We start from the raw sequence: 6,000 nt of genomic DNA, 5'->3' as shown, positions 1-6,000 counted from the left end.
TTCCTGAGCATTCTGCATGGAAGCCAGGAAGAGTAGGGTTGGAGCTGGGCTCCTGGTGGGGTCAGAGAAGGCACCTGAAGCAGGAGGGGACATGGAAGAGTGTCTAAAGGTGGGGGGCTCTAACCTCCCCTCTTGCCCCCTGCCGACCGTCCCTTGTGCTTGCCCTTGGTACTTGCCCTCGGTGACAGTCTCCCTGCTGGAACTCCGGGAGCCTCTTGGGGAGCCATGGAGGGATGGAAGGAGGCATGGACGCCGGGCCTGGGAGGGGCAGTGGGGACCTCAAGACCTCTCACCCAGGAGCTGAGCCAGCACAGTCTGTTTTATGACCTCCACAGTGGCCACCTGTGAGCCCCGCCTCCTGGAGGCACCATCACGTGCCCCTGATCCCACAGTCTGATGCCCACTCCACAGTCTGCCACCACTGTCTGATGAGCAAAGCCCCACTCATCGTGGCAAGCGGTACAAGACAAACCAGCAGGAACGCCTGGGTGCCTCAATGGGTTAAACCTCTGTCTTTTGGGGACGCCTGGGTGGCTCAGTTGGTTGGACGACTGCCTTTGGCTCAGGTCATGATCCCGGGGTCCCGGGATCGAGTCCCACATCGGGCTCCCAGCTCCATGGGGAGTCTGCTTCTCCCTCTGACCTTCTCCTCCCTCATGCTCTCTCTTACTGTCTCGCTCTCAAATAAATAAATAAAATCTTAAAAAAAACAAAAACAAAAAAAAACCCTCTGTCTTTGGTTCAGGTCATTATCCGGGGTCCTGGGATCGAGCCCCGTGTCGGGCTTTGCTTCCCCCTCTCTCTCTGCCTGCCTTTCTGCCTGCTTGTGATTTTTCTCTCTCTGTCAAATAAATAATTAAAAAAAGACAAACCAGCAGAAGAAGCCAGTAGCGCTGATGCCTGAGGTCCCTCTTTTAGGATCACCCCTGTGAGGCTGGCAGAGGCCACTTGAGATCCGAGGTGCACGGGGAACTGTGGGTTGAGGAAGGCTAGCCCCCTTGGGGTTGGAGCAATGTGGTGAATGTCAGCAGGGGTTCTGAAAAAGCAAGAGAGCATGGCATACCACGAGGTGGGGCTCCTGGGTGAGCACCGGGGATAGTCCCCGAGGAGGTGGTGTGGACGGAGCGGGGTTGGCTCTGGTGTCTGCTGACCTCCTTGATGTGTGTCGCTCTGTGACTCTGTCTTCACACGGCCTTCTTCTGTGTGTGTCTGTGCCTTCCTTCTTCTGTCTTTTATAAGGTTACTTGCATCAGGTTTAGGGCCCACCTGTATAATCCAGGATGATCTCCTCATTTGAGATTCTTAGATCCCATCTGCAAAGGCTTTTTTCCCAAATAAGGTCCCATTCACCAGTCTGGGAGTCAGGATTTGGACACGTCTTTCAGGGGGACACCCTGTAACCCCCTGCTAGAGAAAGCCACTTTGTTGCTCAGAGAATATATCATTTCACGGAGAGCCCAGTGCTCACCAAGAAGTCCACGAGGGGGGGGGGATCTGCAACCTTGGGGGAGAAGCATTTGCCCAGCACAGGCTGGGGGCAGCTCCTGGGGGCCACCAAGCTCCCCGAGCTTAGTTCTCTCACCTGCTATCCAGGTGTCCCCCCATTCGAGGTAGCTGTTAGTTGTGCAAAAAGTGGCAGGAACAGGGGCGCCTGGGTGGCTCAGTGGATTAAAGCCTCTGCCTTTGGCTCAGGTCATGATCCCAGGGTCCTGGGATCGAGCCCCGCATGGGTCTCTTTGCTCAGCAGGGAGCCTGCTTCCTTCTCTCTCTCTGCCTGCCTCTCTGCCTACTTGTGATCTCTGTCTGTCAAATAAATAAATAAAATCTTAAAAAAAAAAAAAGTGGCAGGAACAAACATTCCAGGCAGAGGGAAGAGCAGGTGCAAAGTCCTGAGGTGGGAAAGCACTTTTTTTTTAATTTTAAAAGACTTTATTTATTAAATAAATTTATTTGTTTATTAAATTTTATTTATTTATTTAATTTATTTAATAAATTTTATTTATTTATTAAATAAATAAAGAGATGACAAATAGGCAGAGAGGGAGGCAGAGAGGCTGAACAGAGAGCCTGATGCGGGGCTCAATCCCAGGACCCTGGGATCATGACCTGGGTCAAAGGCAGAGGCTTTAACCCACTGAGCCACCCAGGCGACCCAACACTTGGTACTTTTAAGGGGCTCTCAGGATGGCAAGTCTGCAAAAGGACTACGGTGAGTGGGTGCAGACATGCATGAAAACAGACAGGGCACAGGCCTCTCTGGCTGCAGCCTCTGGGTAGGGCTCGGCCTAGTTCCACTGTCTCATTCCCATCTGAAGTTCCCAGTACTTGCTCTTCGGGGCCCACGGGGCTGAGGGGTCAGCCCAAGTGTGACCTCCTCTAGCATGACCTCTGCTGACACCCACAGGCCAGATTCAGTGTCGAGTGGCAGGGACATAGTTTTGGCCTACCCTAGTGCAAGTACCCAAAGTCACTTGGCAAAAGGGCATGGCGAGCGGCGGCAGGAGGCTGGGGGCAGCAATCGGTAATATGCATTCACTGGGAAGAGCCTTGTTAGGGTTCCCAAGATGCGCTCAGGCTCAGGGACTCCCTAGAAGACTCACAGAGCTTGGACATGGTTTTATACTCACAGTTAGGATTTAGTACAGAGAAGGATATGGATGACAATCGGCAAAGGTAGAAGGTACATACGACAGGGGCCAGAGAGCCCAGGCAGCAGCCCTGTGGTCCCAGCCCAGTGGTGTTTATGGACAGCACTTACTCGTTCCGGTGACATTGGCCCCAGCAATGGTAAAAATGAGGCTGGACGCAGAATTTAAAAGCACAGGCAAGGTTTTATTGGGGTTTATGCTTTATTCATTTTTGTTTTGTTTTGTTTTGTTTTGTTTGTTTGGGTAGGGGATGTGGCAGAGAGAGGAGAATTTTTTTTTTTAAGATTTTATTTATTAGAGAGAGAGATCACAAGTAGGCAGAGAGGCAGGCAGAGAGAGAGGAAGGGAAGCAGGCTCCCCGCTGAGCAGAGACCCCCGACTTGGGGCTCAATCCCAGGACCCTGGGATCATGACCTGGGCCGAAGGCAGAGGCTTTAACCCACTGAGCCACCCAGGTGCCTCCCCCTTTAAGATTTTATTTATTTATTTTACAGAGGGAGAGAGACATCAAGAGAGGGAACACAAGCAGGGGGAGTGGGAGAGGGAGAAGCAGGCTTCCCGCCAAGCAGGGAGCCCGATGTGGGGCTGGATCCCAGGACCCCAGGAGCATGACCTGAGCCAAAGGCAGCCGCTTAATGACTGAGCCATCCAGGCACCCCAAGAATCTTGAGCAAAGCCCGAATCGGGGCTCGTCTCATGGTCCTGAGATCATAACCTGAGCCAAAATCAGGAGTCGGACACTCGCTCAACAGATCAAGGCCCCTAGGCCCCCTATTGGGGTTTTCGCCAGAACGTGAGGAAGGCAGCACAAAGGAAAGACTCCTTGGGTGGCTCTCCCAGGGAGGTCAGGGAGCGTTTCTAAAGGAACAGGTGGGAAAGGGGTGCTGTGGGAGCATGAAGAGGCTGGAATTTAGTAGCACCCGTGTGCTTCAAGGTCATGCTGCTTCTTCCTGGCCATGCTGTTTCTTCTAATTTGCATGTTAAATATCCACTCCTGGGTGTGATTTTTTTTTTTTAAGGATTTTATTTATTTATTTTACAGAGATCACAAGTAGTCAGAGAGGCAGGCAGAGAGAGAAAGGGGGAAGCAGGCTCCCTGTTGAGCAGAGAGCCCGATGCGGGGCTCCATCCCAGGACCCTGAGATCATGACCTGAGCCGAAGGCAGAGGCTTAACCACTGAGCCACCCAGGTGCCCCCTGGGTGTGATTTTTTATAATGAGCGGAAAAGTCGGTGAAAGGTCAGTGCTGGGGTCCATCTTGGTGCAAAATGATTTGGTCCTGTCTTTGCCAGTGCTCATCGTAAGCATCCTCCCTCCATATTCCTGCAAGATAGGCCACTGGAGAGGCGTGGAAATTTAGCTTCACCTCCCCACCCCCCACATGGAGGTAGCCAAAGAATGCTGGATTTGGGGATCCGGGATGGAGGACCCGAGTCCAGTCCATATTCTGTCTCACTGCCCACCAGGAAGCTCACCCAGCCTTGATGTCACTGTGGAGAGTCAACAAGACTGGCCTTAGTACCCGCTCTCCAGCCCCTCCAGGGGGCAAGCTGGTACATCAAGAAATCCTATCATTGGGGCGCCTGGGTGGCTCAGTGGGTTGAGCCGCTGCCTTCGGCTCAGGTCATGATCTCAGGGTCCTGGGATCGAGTCCCGCGTCGGGCTCTCTGCTCAGCAGGGAACCTGCTTCCTCCTCTCTCTCTGTATGCCTCTCTGCCTGCTTGTGATCTCTGTCAAAAAAAAAAAAAAAAAAAAAAAAAGCAGCTGTTATTAAAAAAAAAAAAAAAAAAGAAATCCTATCATCAGTAAGGAAAGGGCTAAGGTACAGGCACGGAGAGGAGGGGGCCCCTGGCTGGGTTCTGAGACTATTCCTGGCAGGTGGAGTGAATAAGAGGTAGGGAAGCAGAACCCCTGGCCTCGGAGGTCAGAGGTAGGGAGTATTTTTCTTTGGCGGCTACCGTGTAATCACAGAAAATGACCAAATCTCAAAGAATTAAGTCATAAAAAAAAAAGGAATTAAGTCATTGGTTGTCCATACTCAAACCAAGACGACACAAGGAACTCCAGGCCACACGCTTGCGGTCAGTTCTCTGGAAAAGACTGTCACTAAAAGCCCTCCGTGGCAATCCTTTCTGGGGACCTGTGTCTCTCTAGGAGCCTCTCCTTTCCTTTCTGCTCTCACCTTGATAAAATTCCGCTTCATTTCAGGCTGTCGTGTCCACGACATTCATTCTTCGGTTCCGCGAGACAAGAAACCTGCGGTCCTGTGACATCAGCACGCAGCGCAGTATGAGGGGTGGCCCAAGGCCTCCCTCTGGGTTAGCAGACAGGACAGTCCAAGGCCTTAGAGACGCTCTCCCAGGAGTGGGTAGCTAATCCGTTATTGCACAAAACCAAACACTGCGTAACTTCAGGGCGTGAGGGATCCTCTCCCACTGTGGGGCAGGTTCCGAAGAGCTTTATTTCGGGCACGTGAGGCCGACCCGTGGATTAGGCAGAGGACATTCTTCTGGCTAGGGGGTGCAGAGTGGAGAGGGGCGGGTGGCCAGCCCACAGGGAGGGTAAGAGTGCATTTGCCCCCAGAACTGAGGACTCTCTCCTCAACCTGCCTCTCTTTCTGCTGGTCCAATGCACCAGGTGTAAGGGCTCCCCAGAAAAGCCCACGGTGGAAACAGTACCCCATATGTGAGCTCAATGTCCGCGCCAGTGTGGCTGAGAAGGCATTGAGACACCTGGAGCCACAGGGTCTGGGTCCTCTCTCTTCCTCCGCTGGCCACGGCGGGTACGACAGGACGGAACAGCCTTCCCAGGGGCTGTGATGGGCTCACAGTCCAGGCTCTTCATGGCCACTCCCTGTCCCAGGTCCGTCTTTGTGTTCTCACCTCTTCCCTCTTCCAAAGGCAGAGGGAACTCTCCTCCATGTGTAGGGCACCTTACGAAAGAGTAGAAAATACCTTCGTGCTACTCAGTAGTCCCCCACCGTTATAGACTGAATTGTGTTCCCCACAAAACTCATGTGTCGAAGCCCTACAGCCTGAAAGTGACCTTATTTGGAGACATGGCCTTTAAGGAAGTGATTAAAGTTAAATGAGGTCCTTAGGGCAGAGCCCCGATCCAACAAGACTTGGTATCCTTCTAAGAAGAGAGAGACAGCAGGGAAATGTGTACACAGAGGAAAGGCAGCATGAGGACTCATGGGGACGGGAGTGGGGGGGGTGGAAGGGGGGGATCTGTGCCAGCCCAGGAGGAACCAGACTGGCTGGCCCCTGGAATTACAACTTCCCCCCAAGTGGGAGAAATGAAGCCTGCCTTTTAAGCCCCGCCCCCATGGCATTTTGTTAGGGAAGCCAGA

This window comes from Lutra lutra, chromosome 2 (assembly GCF_902655055.1).
Source record: "Lutra lutra chromosome 2, mLutLut1.2, whole genome shotgun sequence".
Lineage (NCBI taxonomy): Eukaryota > Metazoa > Chordata > Mammalia > Carnivora > Mustelidae > Lutra > Lutra lutra.
This window is presented reverse-complemented; position numbering follows the sequence as displayed.